This window comes from Theropithecus gelada, chromosome 6, assembly GCF_003255815.1.
Source record: "Theropithecus gelada isolate Dixy chromosome 6, Tgel_1.0, whole genome shotgun sequence".
Classification (NCBI taxonomy): Eukaryota; Metazoa; Chordata; class Mammalia; order Primates; family Cercopithecidae; genus Theropithecus; species Theropithecus gelada.
In genome coordinates, this window is record NC_037673.1 from 48,234,433 (window position 1) to 48,254,454 (window position 20,022).

The 20,022-nt window shown below is 36.1% G+C and overlaps 1 pseudogene; it reads right to left on the reverse strand.

Annotated features, from left to right (window-relative positions):
* Nucleotides 1–1,018: 1,018 nt before the first annotated feature.
* On the reverse strand, nt 1,019–17,745 carry LOC112626999 (annotated as a pseudogene).
* Nucleotides 17,746–20,022: the final 2,277 nt, after the last annotated feature.

The window sequence follows — 20,022 nt, forward strand, 5'->3', positions numbered from 1 at the left end:
TAATATAGTCCACCACAGATACTAATTCAGACTTTCCAGACTCTAGGGCCCATATTTAACCCCTGTGCTATACATTCTCCTACTACATATCTATTTGTGAATAAACACTACCAAATAGATTTCAGGTTTCCAATCTTCTAATAAGAGAATGAATAGTAAAAATAATAGAAGAACAGCACATGTAAATAATGAAATAAAAACCATCCAGATGAACTAAATAGTCTATAGTACTATTTAAGTAGTACTTAAATGTCATTTTTTCAAGCCCCTTTCCTGGTACATTCACTGGCCAATAGAAATACAATGAGTTATGTCCAAGTTGGTTGGTAGGGAGGACCTGTATTATCACAATTTACTCTCAAAGTGAGACAAAATTTATTTCATTCAGAATTTGATAACAAAGCTATCAATCACTCTGTCTGAGGTTGAAGGAGGAACATCCATTTGTTCTCCAGATATAAAACAATTTTTTTTTTTTTTTTTGCTTTTAATTTACAAGGATTCTAATGAAGAATAAAGGTTGCTCTTTGGAAGGAAGAAAATATACAAATTCCTTAAATAAAATCAGTAAAAAGCAAAAAGAAAGTGATAAGAATTATATACTAGCCCATACTGGTATAGGATTCTTCCAGTAGAAGACCTCAGTCATCTGTGCTATATATGAATAAGTAATTAGTCTATTGAGAATATTAATGATTGTTGGAGCCTGAATTTTTTGTGAATTTTTATTGCCATGGAATTTAGAATATATTCCAATACTTGCAAGTGATATATCAAAGTTAGAGAGATTTTATTTATTTAAAATAACATGCATTTTACAGTATCTTCAGAAATGACCTTTGAGGCCCTTAGGATTACAAATAGGTTTTTAAGTTTACTTGTTATTCTTATCAATATTTATTAGACACAATCATTTATAGTTTATTAAAATATTACTCTGATATACACAAAAATTTTCTGATAATGTTGATTAAAAACAGCTATATCCACCCTCTTTGTGTCCACATCAATGTTTAATCTAGATTGGCTTAATCTTGAAGTATAATTCAGTAACACTGAAGACCATATACTTCCTGTTCAAGATATAAAATATACTTCCTGAACAAGATAATAAAATATTCTTAAGCCTTCTGGATCCTTGGATTGCTTAACATCAATAACAGAACCAATTTTAGATGTTGCGAAAGAAACGTGTTTATGTCCAATGACGATTTCAAACTCCTAGTCAGGAGGAGGCCACAGAGCATCATACTCTTTGGTAGTTTCACTGTCATTAATTATTCTCTTCAGCTCCTCCATCATACTTTTATATATGTAAACCTCTTTTCTGATCATGACATTATCCTTGTAATTACTGTCGTTGACACATCTTAGTTTTTTGTCTGGTTGGAATTCAATCTCCAGGAACTTGTGGTCAAATTTGTCCTTATGACTCATGTAGTAACGCAGATAAAAGTTACTCTTATGGCTTTTATGGCTTGCAAAAGGCACCCAAGATCAAAAAGCAAACTGTACCTCTGTGGTCTGTGCCCTCCTCAAATAGGTGTTCGTTGTTGTTGTTTTTTCTGTTTTTTTTTTTTTTTTTTTTTTTTTTTTTTGACAGTTTCACTCTATTGCCCAGGCTGGAGTGCAATGGCGCGATCTCGGCTCACTGCAACCTCTGCCTCCTGGGTTCAAGCAAATCTCCAAATCTCCTGTCTCAGCCTCCCGGGTAGCTGGGATTACAGGCATGCGCCACCACGCCCGGCTAATTTTTTTTGTTTCGTTTTTAGTAGAGACGGGATTTCGCCATGGTGGCCAGACTGGTCTCAAACTCCTGACTTCAGGTGATCCGCCTGCCTCCGCCTCCCAAAGGGCTGGGATAATAGGCGTGAGCCACCGCACTCGGCCTCAGATAGGTTTTTAGAAGATTCGTCATGATATATTGAAAACGCAGATCAATAAAGGATTTTCTCCCTATCACAGTAGAATTCTCCATTTTCCTAAAGTGTGTTAAATTATACCTCATTGACAGAGTGGTTACTAAGAAATATAAAATTCTAGTTTAGGAACCCCTGCCAAAAGGAAGATCAGTCTGAAATCACAATGAGAAAAATGGACCCACATTGACAAAAATTGCATTAATTAGCATATCTCAGAACACATATTTATGAAATGAAGTTGGCTTTATCTGAACTGTCTAACAGAGGATCAGGGGAAAGGAGTTAAGGGGAAACTCTGGTGACTGTAAATCACCAAATAACCATATGCTCTTTCCAAGTGAGTTTTTCTTTTTTTTATATAAAAAAATTGAGTTCTCTGTAAATAAAGCTTTTTCGGGCTTGCAACCTCTTCTGAGGCATCTATTTTGTTTGCCATCTCACCATCAAATCACTCTTCATATAAAACTGCAGAACCATCGTTCTTAATGTCCTCTTTAGCTCACACAAATCACTGCTTGAATCTTTGTTTCTGGCAGATGCAAACACTCGGATCAGTTCCCTCAACTATCATTTTTTGATAGGAGGTGCAATTTTATAAATTCAATACTATTGCCTAATGCTAAATATTTAAAGTCAGTTTTATTTTCCAAATGTGAACTCTTCAAATGTATTAAGTATATGAAAAATTAAATTATATATATACACATTTACATGCATATATGGATATCAATGTGACTTCACAAAGTACCAAGAATTGAATAATAACTGCCTGAAAGGGAAACATTATCATCAAAGGGATAGCAATTTATCTTGATTGACAATTGTTAAGTATTATAGTACTGGTTACCCTTCACCCTGCTCTGCTGTCTTAGGTTAGTTTAGTTTACTTGCAATATTACTACCACTTCTGTTAATGAATTTTCTAGTAACACAACATGCTGAAGTACATTCTTCTTGTGAATGAAGACTTGATGGTTCTTTTCAATGGGGCCTGATACCAAGGTCTGTGCATCTCCATGTGTTCATCTCCAATGACGATAATGGGGGAAAAATAAAGTGGTCTTCTGAAAGTACAAAGCTCTTGCTCTGTTCATGCTCTAAATCCTTCAGGTCAATCAGATCTTTGCACAACTCCTCCTAAGAAATTGCCTTGGTATCCCTGCAAAGACAAACCTTGATGTAGGATTACTCAGCAAAGGCTTTCTGTTTAGAGTTACTGCTAGTTGAGGCAGCATTTACTGGGCCCAAGGTGTGCCCAGAACTCTGTTCTGCCTCTTCAGAGTGAGAGTGGGACCCAGTTGCAACAACTTTAAGTACTATTTACATTGTTTCCTCCCTACTTATGTGTATAGATTTTCATCATTTTTAATAGTTACATAGTATTCCACACACTGATTAGCCATTGATTTACTTGCCTGTTTCTTATTGTTGGAACATCTTTGTACATAAATTTCTGCAAAGCGCTGTTACTACTTTCTTGGAATCTTTTCCAGATGTGTAGTTGCTGAGTTAAAGTATATGTATAGTTGTAAAATCTTTGATCCTATTGTCAAATTGCCTTCTAGAAATGTGCTAATTTCGAGTTGTACTAGTCACGTATAATCAATGTCCTGCCTCTTCTCCCAAAATAGGTGTTATTTTTAACATTCACTCTTAACACTTTATAGAAGAAACTATAATGCATTTATTAAGATAACGAATTGTTTCTGAGTTCAATGATGAAATAACCTTTGAAATTCTATTGCCATATATTTTTCCAATGCATGCTTATTATTCAAAATTCTGATTTTAACAATAATGATAGCTTTTCTTCATCAAATAGTGAAAATGACTAAAGAAAAATTAAGAGTAAATTCTCTATTATACAATGGTTGATTGACTTATATATTAGAAAAGCTTTCATATTGTTGGAACTTTAGCTCACTGAAAGAAACTTTTGCTTCACTTTGCTTTTAATGTCTGTGAAAGACTAAGCAACAATTCAGTGAAGACTATATAACAAGATCTTAACTAATTTGAATTATTTATTCAAATGTCTTTAGCCTATAATAAGAAAAAGGAAGCCCATATATTTACAGTAGCCTTATAAGAAAATGAATTAAAAAGTCTATTTTTTTTTTTTTTTTAAATAGTGATGTGCTCTGATTTTTTCAGAATGGAGAAAGATAGTAGGTATAAAAAAGGAAGGCTGGTCAGGCACGGTGGCTCACACCTGTAATCCCAGCACTTTGGGAGGCTGAGGTGGGTGGATCATGAGGTCAGGAGTTTGAGACTAGCCTGGCCAACATGGTGAAACCCTGTCTCTACTAAAAACACAAAAATTAGCCGGGCGTGGTGGTGGCGCCTGTAATCCCAGCTACTCTGGATGCTGAGGCAGGACAATTGCTTGAACACGGGAGATGGAGGCTGCAGTGAGCTGAGATGGTGCCACTGCACTCCAGCCTGGGTGACAGAGAAACTCCATCTTGGGGAAAATAAAAATAAAAATTAGAAAGGAACACTAACTTGTGTAAATTCTCCTTTTTGAAAATTTAGTTTTAGATTCTCTGCGATTATTGTCTCAACATTTGCACCATAGAATAATTGTATAACTGAGTTTAATAGCTGGTGAATGTGTGGCATATATCATTAAAATAGGAACAGCATTAAAATCAATGACATGATACGGTTTTTATTTAAGAATTTTAAGTCAAAACAGATGTTCAGGTTTTTAATTAATTTTATTAATTTTGTATAATTATTTCAAGAAGTACATTCCTTGAAAACATTATAATCTTTTTGTATTAACTTCTGCCAATTTTTGCCGCCTATCATTTTGCTGAAGTAAATGCTATGCCTCCAAGTAATATGAATATGTAAATCATAGCCTTCAAGGATGACCCTCTGCTATGTTAAAGTCAAAATTCCTTATTAGATGTATAATAGAAAAAAATACATTCTCGGGGGCTTCCTTCTCTGCTGCTGGATGCACAATTACCATGAACATAATTGGAAGTCTCACTTCTGACAAATAGGAAGTAAACATCTTGGGCCAAATTGCATGTAAGAGAGACAAAGTGAAAGTTTGGACAGTTATGCAGACAATACAGATGCTCTCTCTACTTTGGTGTGTGACTGCATTGTACAGACGATTCAATAAGACACATGTGTTTTAATACTCTCTTTCTTTTTACAGCACCTTATATGGTTATGTCAACGTCCTCTTATTATTATTTCATGTTGTTATAATTTTATAGTGTTGGATGAGAGGTGCTGTAAAATATACCCTCTTTCTCAATGGTAAAGAGCTGAAGAGAGGCAGCAGTAAGGTACAGGGATGAGATGTTTGAAACACACCTTGCCTATAAAGTCCTTGGTTGCTAGGAAGCAGCACAGCAAACAAACCACACTCAAACTGAAGAAAAATATTTTGTGTGTGTGTGTGTGTGAGAGAGAGAGAGAGAGAGACAGAAAGTGAGAGAGCGGGAGAGAGAGATATTCTATGCAGACACAATTCATAGCAAGATCTACATTAACCCTGAAAAAACCCACCACAATTCTTGTGTTAGATTTGTTTCTGGCAGATGCAAACAGTAGGCTCAGTTCCCTCAACTATCATTTTGTGATAGGAGGTGCAATTTTATGAATTCAATACTATTGCCTAATGCTAAAGATTTAAAGTCAGTTTTATTTTCCAAATGTGAACAGATTTAAAGACCATTTTCCATATGTAGGATATTATTTAAATATTTAATGTTTTATATATTTTAATGTCTGTGCCATATAAAATCAAATCTGTTATGTTCTTTCTGTTTCATCGTACTTTCCATTTTCTATGAGGGGTGCAAAAAAATATATCCCACCAATGTCACTCTACCTGGAACCAAAGCACAGTGCTTGTATTGAATATGAGAACCACCAAAAGTATGTGAGGGAATCCTAGTATCACGGGCTGAGCACCATCCTAACCTGTTTGACATAAGATATCACTGGAAAATAAAAAGTCTTCAAGGAAAATTGAAAATCATGGAATTAGATGAGCTAGAAAGTCTATATTAGTTTGATCATGTTAAGTTCAACATTTTCCTGGATTTAGGACCCTATTGCTTGGCTCAGTGTTCCTGGGTTTTGGAGGGCGTTTCAGGAGATTGCTGAGAGAAGTCCATTTTGAAACGTTCAGCCCTTGATTGGTAACATAATTATACATGAGACATGTGCTTTTTATTTTGACATGACCTCTTATCTACACTACTAACATCACAGATATTTGCAGTATTGTGTCATCTGGGTGGATTCAACTAGATAATAAAAAAATATGTGTGTTTTCTTCAGTTAATACATGAGACAGGGGTAACTATAATACCTGTTTGTGCCCTAACCTGCTCTAAGTGTCTGTTGCATAAGGAAGGAAAAGTATGTTGTGTTCTATTAGGCCCATAAATTTCTTTAGAAAAAATTCAGATGTTTTCAGCATATTGATTGTGACTCATACATTTATTTCCTGTAAAAATAATAGTTCCTTTGTACTTAGAGTTAGCCTTCCAGGGAATGACCATAGTGGAGGATGAATGCTGTATTTAAGGTGTATTTTATCTGTTCCTTCAGGCAACTTTCCAAGGTAGGATGGGTTAAATATTAACGCTCTGAAACTTTTTGGAAGAATTGAACTGATAATACAGAAAAAATAATTAGACACCAATTTCTAATCTTTCTTTCTCCAGAGCTAAAACTTACCTATGCTAATATCTGAGTTTTCCTCCCTTACTTCTGTCGCAATGGAGAAAACTTTTCTCTTCCCACCAAAGATCTGATCCCATCTGTGACTTCCTTCTTAATTTCCTTATTCCTTTGATGTTTTCTTGTGTTTTCTTCAATTAATATATGAGACAGGGGTAACTATAATACGTGTTTGTGCCCTAACCTGCACTAAGTGTCTGTTGCATAAGGAAGGAAAAGAACGTTGTGTTCTATTAGACCCATAAATTTCTTTAGGAAAAATTCAGATTTTTTTTCTTGCAGTATTCAGTATTTTTCTTGCATTGTTTTCCATCACTTCCTTCTGGATTATTACCACTAGCATCATCAATCATACTGTGCTGCTTTCCATCTTAAAAAAATCATAATCTTCCTGATGTGAGAAAACTCAAGAGAACTGTCTACACGTATCCTCATCTTCTTTCTTCTCATTCACTTCTCACAGTTGTAGCTTCACTACACCATGTACACTGCTCTTGTCAAGGTCACCAATAACTTGCACATGTCATATTTAGCCAACTCTTTGTCCTCAATTTAATACTCTTTATTCTTCAAATATTCTGTAAGAGTAGGGGACTTGCCTCTTCCCTAATTTTTCTTCTTCATAACTAACCCTTACTATTGGTGTCCTTGGCTAGTTTCTTCTTTGCAATGCTTACAAATGTTGGCATTCTTTCAGGCTTACTACTGGGCCCACTTTTCCACACTACACATAAACTTCTTTTGTCCAAAATTTCCAAAGAATGGAAACTTTGATTCTTTATCCCCACCAAGCACATTTACTTCTCCTACTTGCCTCTGACTCAGTAAATAGTACCATCATCCACTTTGTTGTGGAAACCAGATCCTAGGAGCCAACACTGATTTCTTTCTTCTTCTATGCTCTACTCTATCTATTAGCAATCCTGTTTATACTCTCTACAAAATAGATATAATCCCATCCTCTCTTCTAGTTTCACCACTATCACCTCAACCCAGGTCATCGTTATTTCTCTCCTGAATGACTGCAACAATCTTCTGATACTAGACTTCCTAACAAACTTTTGCTCTCATCTAACCCAATTTACACACTGCAGGAAAAAAAGGCCTTATCAAAATGTTAACAGAACCACATCATTTCCCTTGTAAAGGCCCTTTAATGATTTCCTACTGCACTCTGAATGAACTTAAAAACCTCTTCCCAAGGTCTAAAAATCCCTGTGTGACCTGACCCTTGCCTAACACTACTATCTTCCTCCTTTGCTGGGCTCCAGCCCTGCCAGCTCTTTGCTTTTTCAAGAGGCCTGACCTCTTTCTCTCTAGAGCATTTGCAGACCTCACCTCTGCCTGGAAAATTCACCCCAATGTATAGTTAATTGAGTTTTTCTTTTGGGGGGTTCTCTGATTAAATTGTATCATCTCTAGAAGGCCTTCTCTGATTACCCTTCATCATCCTTTTCCTCAGACCCTTGCTTATTTTCCTTCCTAGCACTTATTACAATTTATTTTTTTCATGTTTGCTCCAATCATGTAAGCTTTATGAGGACAGAGAAGATGTATATATAGTGTATTGGTTTGTCTTCAATGAGTAGCAATACCCAACACATAGTAGGTGCTCAATAAATATTGAATAAACAAATATTGTATTTTATTTTATATACAATTATGCCAACTTTTTTTTTCTTTTAGGAATCAAAAGGTACACTGATTCTGACAGAATTAAGCAAAATGCAAAGTAGAATAAATACTTGGCTGATTCAGAAAAAAATTCTATTTTTATTCTATTTATCTTTTGCTATGAAGGTAATGAACAATACAATGATTTTAGGCACTTTGAGAATATAAACACTTCAACTGCAATTTATAACCATAAATATTTTATAATCTAGTTTTCTTCAATTATATAAATCAATTATATAAGAATAATAATTTTTGCTTGAATTGATTAAGGAATTATTTCAATAGTCCAGTGACAACATTCCTAGATAACTTTCTTTATTGACTTTAGTTTCTCTTTTGTATTGACTTTTTCACACTCTGCTAAGCAGAGGGTAAAGGAAATTTTACTCAGTTAACCTAGAGTACTTTTCAGTCAGGCATTTTCATGTTCTACTTCAATTAAAAATGTCCTACCGACCCAAAATCACTGGGATATGAATTTCAAGTTTTATTCAGGCAGGGGTTAGGAATTAATATTATTTTATGATTTCCATCTGCCCCTCAATATGTATAGGGAAGGTGTTCATTGGGGATAACTTCCCACCAAAGGCTGTTGCTGCTGCAATTTTCTCTCTGTGAAAATAAATGTGTTTTCAACCATAGCACTGACTTTGTTGCTAATATCCTCTCATGAACTTCTCTAAAGCCAGGCACCCACACAAGATCCCCCTTATCCTGTGTCTCATCCTGGCACAAGGCCTTTGCTAGTGTTCCTTTTTAAACACCTGAAATGGAAGTATGAGTTCCCGCATTCATGGAAGAGAGAGAATGACTTAAGTGTGCCTTTCATATGTTAAGATTTTAAGTAGATATAATTGTGAACTTTTTTCACCTTTTTTACATATGGAATTTCTGTGAAATTCCCTTCCTCACTTTCTCTAAATTTTAAGAGGTAAGTATTGATGGTTTCAACTGTTGCTTTGAATATAACATTAATTGTTAATCATATCACATATGATAAAACATTCTGCATGATCATATACTGCCCAGTTTAATGTATGAACAAATATAAATGAGTAATCTATTTTTATATTATTTATCTTCCACTTTTTTGAACAAGAAATCTCTTGAATTTTCCATATTTATGAAAAATAAAACTTTGGAAAATATTATTTCATAAAGTTCTGGTTCACTTAAAAAATATCAATCTCTTGAGATAGAATCTACACACAATAAAATGTTATCAGTTTTTAAAATACAGTTCAGTGAGTTTTGAACAATGCATTTACCCTCACATCAACTACCACATCCAGGTGTAGAATATCATCATCCCAAAATGTTTCTCCAGCCCCTTTGCAGCAACTGCTGATTGGTTTTCTGTCACTATAGGTTGGTTTGCATTTTCTAAAATTCCAAATAAATAGAATCATATTTTAAACAATCTCTTGTGTCTGGTTTCTATTACTCAATCTATGTTTTTGTGTTCATTCATGGTGTTGTGTGTACCTATGGTTAATTTTATTTTATTTCTGAGTAGTATTGCATTTTATAAATATACCACATTTTATGTATCTCACTCACCTGTTGTTGGACTCACATATTAGTTCTTAACTAATATGAATTAAATTTTCTGTGAATAATATGTATACGTTTGCATCTAGAAAGTAAAGGATCAAAATTAAAATTATGTTTGTAAGAGCCTCACACTCAAGAAATGGAACTAGATTAATGAAAACTGACAATAAGACAAACTGATAAATTCTATAACAGAGGTATCAGTAAAGTGTTCGAGAACAGAGTAGGAAGATATTCAAACAAAGACTTTGTGTGGACGTGTATTTTCATCTCTTTTGGGTGTATACCTATGATGGAAATTACTGTGTTGTGGCTGCTTGAAAAAGTGCTGCTCATACTTCTTGCTGTGGTGAGCATAGTGACAGACAGCTGTAGCTTTTGCCCCTATGTATCCACCACCAAGTCTGCACAGAGGCCACACTAGCCACCGTCTTTCCATGCTTCCCAGCCAATGATTTAGCAAAGCTGGGGAACAAGAGTGGGCCTATGCCTGCGAGATGTGGAACTGAATTCCTCTAATGGGTGATTTTTATGTGTACAAATTTGTGGGGTATATGAGAAATTTTCTTTCATGTGTATAATGTGTACTGAATAAGTCAGGCTATTTAGGGTGTCCATCATCCAAGTGAAATAAGTTTTTGTTAAGTTTAGTCACCCTACTCTGGATCCAACACTGGATTTATTCATTCTGTCTTACTGTGTGTTTGTACCCTTTAATCCACTTCTCTTCATTCTCCCCTCCACCCACCATTTGCCATTTTCAGTCTTTGTTATCTAATTTTTCCACTCTCTACCTCCATGTGATCAAACGACTTAGCTACCACCTAGATTTGAAAATATGTGGTATTTTTCTTTTTGTGCCTGGTTTACATTAGTTAAGCTAATGATCTCCAGCTCCATCCATGTTGCTGCAAATGACAATATTTTAATTTTTTTTATGGTGGAATAGGATTCCATTTGTGTGTACATACCACATTTTGTTTATCCAGTTGAATGAGTTTTGAGTAAGGACTCCTGACTGAATCTTTCTTGGCATTGTATGACTCTTCCTACTAATTCTTTCTTCCTTTCCTCTCTCTTTCACAAGTGTCAGACCTGCATCATGGTTTGAAGTCTCTCCTCACTTTTTCTGGGTCCCACTCCTGTATTTCAAAGGTATTTCCACCTCCAGCCCCCCAAATCTTTTGTATCTTTAATACCAGTCATAGCATCTTCTTCTTAGACAACCCAAACTAGTAACACATGGGTCATATTGAAAGTGTATGTTTAAATCCATTATAAACTGCCAAACTCATTTCTAAAGTTGTTGTATCATCTTACATTCTTACCAGACATGTATGAGAGTTCAAATTGTTCCACAGCTTCACCAGCGCTGGGTACTGTCAGTGCATTTTCTTTACTTTAGCAGGTGTGTGATGGTATCTTCTTATGGTTCTGAATTTACATGTGCCTGATGACTGAAGATGCCAAATGTTCTTTTCATCTCTTTGAATTTGATGTCATATATAGTACCTATGTCTGTGAAATGCTTTCCTGAGAGGCAACAGCTGGAGATAATGGGAGGCTGAATGAGAAGGAAGTCCAGGAGAGAGCAAGAGGTGACCCAATGGTAAAAAAAATAAAGAGAAAAAAAAGTTATCGGTTGAATTTGTGTCTTTTGTTTTCCTGTTCTTGTATTAGGAAATCCAGTAATTGTTCTAGATGTTAATGTTTGGGTGTTTATGAATAAATGTATAAAGATAAGAAAGTGGTGAATGGTGTGTGTGTGTGTCTCTCTCTCTCTATATATATGTATATGTATATATATAATGTATAATACATATATTTCAATATAATGCAAGCAGCTAAACAGTGCATGTTATTTTTTATAAGAATATAATTATAAGAAAGAAAGAAAGAAGAGAAAGAAGAGAAAGAAAGAAAGACAGAAAGAGAAAGGAAGAAAGAAAGAAAGAGAAAGAAAGAAAGAAAGAAAAAGAAAAGAGAGAGAGAGAGGGAGGGAGGGAGGGAGGGAGGGAGGGAGGGAAGAAAGGAAGGAAGGAAGGAAGGAAGGAAGGAAGGAAGGAAGGAAGGAAGGGAAGGAAGGAAGGAAGGGAAGGAAGGAAGGAAGGAAGGGACTTCTGGGTCAATTTTTTCCCTACTTCTCTTTAAAATATAAATTTTCATAGAAAAGTTGCTAATAGATATACTGGCTCTGAGATCAGATTTAGACAGAGTGACTCTGACTTCATTTGATCCAGATTACTGATCACACTGATCTTATTCTGTTTGAATTTCTGTTAATTATGAATTAAATACATATTAAATAATAATATCAACATTTTAAGGTACTCTAAAAGCTTAAAATTAAAGGAAACTAAGAGAGCTATATTGAGTTATTGACGTAAGATTTCAACAATTTATTTGTAGTCAAATGTAGGCTCAAATGGGGATGGCAACATCAATGAATTTTTAAAATATCAGGTTTTCATTTTCTCCTCCTCAAAGAAGCAAATGGAGGGAGAATCAGTGGATGTATTTTGGTTGCAGCATACCTCTTGGGAAGCTTTCATATGTAAATCAATACAAAAATTTCTGTCTACATGCTAGCATGACATGGTGTAGTTTTAGACACTGTGTTTTGCTGATTAGCACATAACCCAACTGCCACATAAATTATCTTTATAAATAAAACTTTGCATACATATGCAACATCCAGAATGGAGCAATAAATTGGTCTTGACTCCTTGTCTCTAATGGCGCCACTTCATTGCTTCCTCTAGCAAGTTGGGACTGAGGGCGCATTGGTGAATGCATTTGACTAATCTCCTATCATGATGCACCTCATATTTCAATATGCAACTGGCACAGTTGGCATTTGGAGGAAAGAAAAGTTCAGTTTCCTGCACTGTCAGTCTTTTTACCTTCCTGCCTACAGCAAACTTAAAAAAAAAATTACTTAGGAGAAATGTTAAGCAACCCAACCTTTTATAAAACATGTCAAGATTAATTGCTAGTTTCACTCATGAGCTGTGTAGATTGTTTCCTAAGATTCTCAACTTATTAGGTACAGTGATTCATATTCCCTTTCTTGGCAAAACATCTGCTTCTTTTCAGATATCCCCATCAATAATGTAGGCAGTGATGGGGTTCTGCCAACCCTGAACTCACTCAAAAATGCAAAGAATAAAATCCTTTCAAGCTATCTCTTTGGTCTTTGGTACCTTAGACTTTAAATATTTGATGCTTTGGTACTTTGAAACTTTCATTCTAGTTAACGATATTACAGGAATGATCTGAATCCTAAATTTGCTTTTTATTTAACGCAAATTGGAAAGCTGTTAGTATGAGTTAGTGAGCATTTTTATCCATATTATTCTTTCCTATGATCTTGCAGTGTTAACTCTAAAACTTCTATGTTTCCAAATAATTTCTTCACCTTATCTTTGTATAGTGTTACTATGGCAGACCCTGAGACTGACTGTTTCAGCATCAATTTCCAACTCCCCTGGGAATTTTTATATGTGTTCCACTAAACTACTTGCTTTCCTGGCTTCTCTTATATCAAAGGAAAGTTGTGTGATACAGTTTTGGCTAATTAGAAATCAGTGAAATTCTGTAATAGGCGTTTTTAAAACGTTTTTGCTTTCTTTATACAAAGGAGACACACGGCTGGAATCACTCGGTCTCCCGTCTTCCCATCTCGAAAGTGGATATGATGTTGTGAGCTGCAACAGCAAACTTGTGGCAATGAGATGACAGGCTTGAGAATCAGAGACTTACTGGCCTTAACAGAGCTGGTCCTCTGAACCACTGCCAACAGCCTTCTAACTCCAGACTTTTGTCCTATGAGAAAAATAGACCCCTAGTTATTCAAACCGTTCTGTGACAGGTTCTCTTTTCTCAAAAGCTGAAAATAAACTGATACAATTACCATTGCATACAGTGATAGAAGTCAGCTTTGCATTTGCACCCCAAGTGTCCCGTTAAATTGACAGAAGATCTTTCATCTAAGCATAAGATCTAAAGAGTATCTGAGGGCCGGGCGCGGTGGCTCAAGCCTGTAATCCCAGCACTTTGGGAGGCCGAGACGGGTGGATCACGAGGTCAGGAGATCGAGACCATCCTGGCTAACACGGTGAAACCCCATCTCTACTAAAAAATACAAAAAAACTAGCCGGGCGAGGTGGCGGGCGCCTGTAGTCCCAGCTACTCCGGAGGCTGAGGCAGGAGAATGGTGTAAACCCGGAAGGCGGAGCTTGCAGTGAGTTGAGATCCGGCCACTGCACCCCAGCCTGGGCGACAGAGCAAGAGTCCGTCTCAAAAAAAAAAAGAGTATCTGAATAAACTTAGGTTTTATTTGTAACTTCCTTCAGACAAATTTTATGATAGCTGATACTGGGTTAGCACTAAAACCAGGCTTCATATTTGCAGCTGTGATTAAAGCTTATTAAAATTCAAACTCTTGAGACAGACTCTCCTCCAATACAGGGGTGGTTGATTCATAGTTTCCAAAAAAAGGAAAAAGTGAGATGGATTCTGACCTCTGCTTCCTTCTCATGACTTCTTCAAAATGACATACCATTTTATTTGCTTTACTCACATTTCTTCCTTTCATTCAAAACCACCCAAGTTTTACCTTACCTGTACAGTAGGACTTAACCTGACCATGCAAACTCACAATGACCACTCCCTCCCCTGATGCAGTCCTTAATTACATGACCATTCATTTAGCATTTTTCATATTGTGATCTTCTGTATTTTGATCTTCTGTATTTTGATCTTCAACTAAGGTCACATGCTTCTTGGGAGCAGAGAATGTTTTACACTCCATATCCATGAATAGTGCCTTTCTTGTACTAAACACTGAATAACCGTTTGCCAGATTTATGTGCATTAGTATAGATACTTCTAATTTTTATTTATTCAAACTTTTTGTACAGCTACCACAATGCTACATATTTGCCTGCTTTTAAAATACCAACCTGTTAAAGAAAAATCAAGCACTCTTAGAATTCTCAATACGAAATCACTAAAGTCCAAGTAGAAAAGGGCAAAAGAGCTTGATTAGATAATTCACAAATAAATTCAAATGACCAAAAATTCAAATAAAACAATCAACTTTACTAATATTGAGAAAATACAACTTGAAACAACAAGATGTCATTTTTCACCTATCAGGTTAAAAACAATTTTTACTTCTAAGGTAATGTTGGCTGTGATGCTATAAGTGGGCCACTCTTGTATACTGCTTTAGGAGTGTCGTTCTCACCTCTGGAAAGCATTTTGGCAACATACTTAAGAGTTTTAAAAGAGTTTGTAGTGCATGACCTGTTTTAAGATATATTCCCATGGAAAATAATGAAAGAAGAGTAAAAATTCACTGCAGGTTTTTTTTTTTTTTTTTTGTAAACATGAATTATTGAGACAATCTTACCTCTTGAGCAATAGGTAAATTGTTAATCTGAGAAAAGGCCACCCTGAGAAGGCAGTCAAAATATTTTCTAGGAGCTCTAGAAAAGGGAGGGATGAGAGATGAATGTTTCTCAAAGTCTGATACTAAAAGAAAGAGAAAGGGACAGAAGTGAATGTATTAACATCCAGGTGGGGAAGAAACTAAGGATAATGTTAACCTTTATCTGACTATCTCATAACTATGTTTGTTAGAAATGAAAAATTTGGCCGGGTGCGGTGGCTCACACCTGTAATCCCAGAACTTTAGGAGACCAAGGCAGGCGGATCACTAGGTCAAGATATCGAGACCATTCTGGCCAACATGGTGAAACCCCCTATCTACTAAAAGTACGAAAATTAGCTGGGCTGGTGGTGCTCGCCTGTAGTCCCACCTACTTGGGAGGCTGAGGCAGGAGAATTGCTTGAACCCAGGAGGCAGAGGTTGCAGTGAGCCGAGATCACGCCACTGCACTCCAGCCTGGCCGAAAGAGTGAGACTCTGTCTCAAAAAAAATAAAAAAAGGAAAAAAAAAGAAAAAGAAATGAAAAATTTAACATAAGTTATATTGATAATAAAAACATTTGGATCAGATGTGACTACCAATATATCTGTGTTTTGGTAAAAATAATGATAAACATAATACCTAATGTTTATTGAGTGTGCAGATTCAGAGTCCTGTACTGAGCTCTCTCTCTCTCTCCCTATATACATATTTCTCATTTAATTCTCTCCATAGCCCTATGAAGTAGACAAGCTCATTCCAATATTACCATTTTACAAATGAAAAAACTGAAGCTTCAGAAACTGAATAACTTTGCCAAAGTAACACAGTTATCGAGGAATGGTGCCAGAATTTGAATTTATATCTATCTGACTCCAGACTCTTAAGTTTGTAATCACTGTTTTGTAATCTGTGTTTCATATTTACCTATATATGTCTTAGAGTTATATCATAGGACTAGTTAATTACTTAATACCAAGGTACGTATCTATTTACATGGGGGGCTTCTTGTGGAGCAGAAAATGTAAAATTTCTTTGACTCTAAGTTCCATCTCATGATTTTGGGCGAGTTACTTAACCTCTCTAACCCCTGGATTTTCCTATTAAATATAGATCATAATTTCTACCTTGAAAGATTATTGTGAAAGTTTAAGTTGTGAAGGATCCATCACAATGCCTGACATATGCATATGGTAGTCTTTAATATTATCATCCCACCTACACTGTGCTTTAGTTCAAAACTACTGGGAAGATGCATCATTGGTTATATAAAGTACACATAGATGGGAATAAACTTTTAAACATAAAGATTCAGTGTTCACATTGCACTACCATATGTATGTAAGGGTTTCTGGTCATGGCTTTCCAAAAATGAGATAATAAAATAAAACTTTTCTTATTGTCTATGTTAATCAATATCTTGTGGAAATATTTCCAGGTCAACTAAGGCAGTGTCAATGTGCTTTTCTAGGACTGCATACTCTTCCATGGTAGTACTTTGAAACTGAACAATTCATTTTTAAATGACCCTTTCTGTATATATTTACATACTGGTACTTTAGCTCCTTTGTGATACATTCTTAAAAGTAGGGATGCTGGGTGGAAGGGGGTCTGTATTTTTAATTTTAGGAGTCTTTGGTTACTTTCCACAAAGTCTGTGAAACTGTGCATTTCACCAAAAACATATAAGAAAATGCTTTTCTGAAAAATTCCCCTATTGTTCATATTTGGTTTTGGCAATACGTCAAAACAAAGTAAAGCAAGACAGCAGAAAACTGGGCACAGGAAATTAATATTTTGAAGTATATTGCAAATATTTTCCTTTTCCAGAAACACTAGGAAAGAAAATTAAATAACAATAAGGTATAACGTTGTATCTAATAGACTGACAAACTTTTCCCAGGAATTGCTCTTTTTGAATCTCTCCTGTGGACTTTATTTTGCTGATCTTCACGAGGGGCTCAGAGGTCAGGAAGCACCACTTTGCCTCGGTGGTCTCCGACTCCTCCTCCCTTGCCTTGCCTTTCTCTTCATTCCAGCAACTGCTTAGTTTGGCTGATGAGGGTGGAGTTAGATTTGGGAGAGGAGAGTGGCTATGTTAACAAGTTTATCTCGGCCCAGAATTCCCTGTCTGTCTTTTGAGGAAGTTCATTAAACTTAGAATTTTATGAAGACAATAAAATGTTCATTGAAATGACTGAATTCCTATTAGAGAGTAAAACTATATGCTTTTTACTATATGAGGATATCTCACATATTTATGTTACCTTCCTGGTCTCTGAAAAACATTGCGTTTGGAACCCCTTGTCTAGCTGTAGCAGAGTTGTTTGATGCTTACTACCGCCTATTTGCAATCCTTACAGCTGGACTGTCTAACTAGTTTTGGCGATCAGATAGTGGACATTCGTACATGTGACACTTCCGTGATGACACAAGGACCATCCCCCCTCACCCTGAGTCCCAGCACAATCTTTATAGTCTCCCTGCCTGGAAGCCATCTGTTGAGAATGTGGGGACATAGGATGGAAGTATGCTGAATCCTTGAGGATTAGCTCCTGGATGGAGGCTCCTGTGGAGAACTTCCAGATCCACAGAGGACTTTGAAGTAACTGAGAATTAAATTAAACTGAATTCTTATGTGCTAAGCCACAGAGATTTTTGTGTTTGTTATCACAGCTTAGCTTAGCTTTCCCTGACTAATATGCTATCATATTATACTACTAGACCTGTGCTGGGAACAAGTCCTGCATGTAATTAAGGTCTCAAGGATCGCGAGTCATTGCAGGCATCAGAGACTAGCGGCATACATAAGTCTAGATATCACGAATGAGAATCCCTAGGTGACTGCTAAACACAAAAGAATTTGAATGTTTCTGTCCTAATATAAGCTAACACATCTTAGAGGGCTGTTTCCTGATTATTAGGGTTAAGATGGCACAAGCCATACAGAGGCAGACAAAGGGCTGGAAATATGAAGTCCAGTCTAGGGTAACTGCAAATTTGTTCCAGCTTTTCAGTGCTCAAGTGAAGATATATTAAATTCTTGTAAGCAAGACAGGTTTATTACTTTTACAATTTTTATTTCTATTTTATTTTCTCCTAATATTCAGTAAGATGCTTGTGAAAATGTCAGCCAGTCTGTTAGTAGTAGTCAAAAGAGGAGTTTTGTCAACACTTGGAAAAGAACTATAAGGGGAGATTGATACAACCCTAGTGTCAGGTGTCTGGTAATAGTGGTGACGGCAGTGAGACAATCCCAAGAGGGTGCCATTCACAGGAACAGAATTCTTCCGGTGCTGACCTTAGGTAGAGGGTCTAGGCATTGACCTGGTTGTTGAAACACAGATGGAATTTCCAAAGATTGAGCTGGGGTTGAGAATTCTAGGCGAAGGATACAGAGTGAGTGGAGAGGCAAGAGCATGACTGCTGGGTAATCATGGGTGAGGTGCCCAGGGAAAATCCTTCTCCTATTCTCTTCTTCCGTGGATACAAGAAGGAAGAACTACCCATCTATCTCTTTCTGATGTGGGGCCTCGAATTGAGTCCTATTTAGCAGGGAACCAGATCACTACTGGGAAATGGCCACTTACATGCCACACCCCTTTCGTGAAGCTGATGTAGAAAGCTACTGCCCTGTCTGCTCCCTGAGCTGCCCTTTCCACTCCGGCATCCACCCTCTCTCTGCTTCCCCAAGTGAGCTAAGGCACACTCATCTCTTTAGCTCCCAGCAGCAAGCTGATGGGGAAGTTTTTGGTTCAATAAAAGGAGAGAGGAGGTTAGGCTTAGGGAGCCAGAGGGCTCTTCACTGAGCATAACAGGCATGATTTTGATTAGGAATGAAATGACTGCGTGTTCCATTTACTATATTATTCAGGGAACTCCTGAAGAGAGGAAAGGGAAGGAGTTGGGCATTCCTTGGTTCTGGTTAGCCACTGTCAAAAACCAACAAAACTCCATGAAAAGTTCTTAAACAGTGATGTCAGTTTCTGAACCTAGTAAATAAGGATATTGATGATTTAACCACCTCTTACAAGAGTGGATAAATGATAAATGATTGAAAATATATGTCATCATTTTGATATATGTATACATTTTTTTCTTCAATTTTGAATTAACATGGGTGAGGGCTTGAATCAGATAAGCCTTTCACAATTCTACAAAGTAATGAATCTTATTTTTAGATTCTTTATTTTTCATGGTGTGATGAAAATAACTTGAATATATAATGAAATGTTCTCAGTTTTCTAATTCTTAAATATATCCAAATACTCAAAATAGGGCTCATAGATTCAGATCAGTAATCATATGTCATCCATTTGCATTAAGTAAAGGCTTTTCAAGCAAAAATCCAACTTCCATAACTTCATTCTATTAGTGGTATACTAGCTTCTGAGATTTTAGGAAAGAAGTGAGCATGAAAATGTAAAAGTGGAACAAATTTTCATTTTTACTCTAAGAGAGCACTAGGCATGGACAAGCCTCCCACTGCTCAGTACATATCTGTGAACAGTAGGATAGAAATGAATACTTTAAAGATGCTCTTCCAGATGAATTCTTTAGAGTTCAGCAGTATTACTCCATGTACAAAGCAATCAAGGGGTAAAGAAAGTATCCTTTTCTTTAAAAAAAAAAAAATGCAACGGATTTTGTATTTTTGGAGACCTCCTTCTAAAGTTTTTAAAAAAATTTTAAATGTCTGAAGATTTTCTTTAGACATTT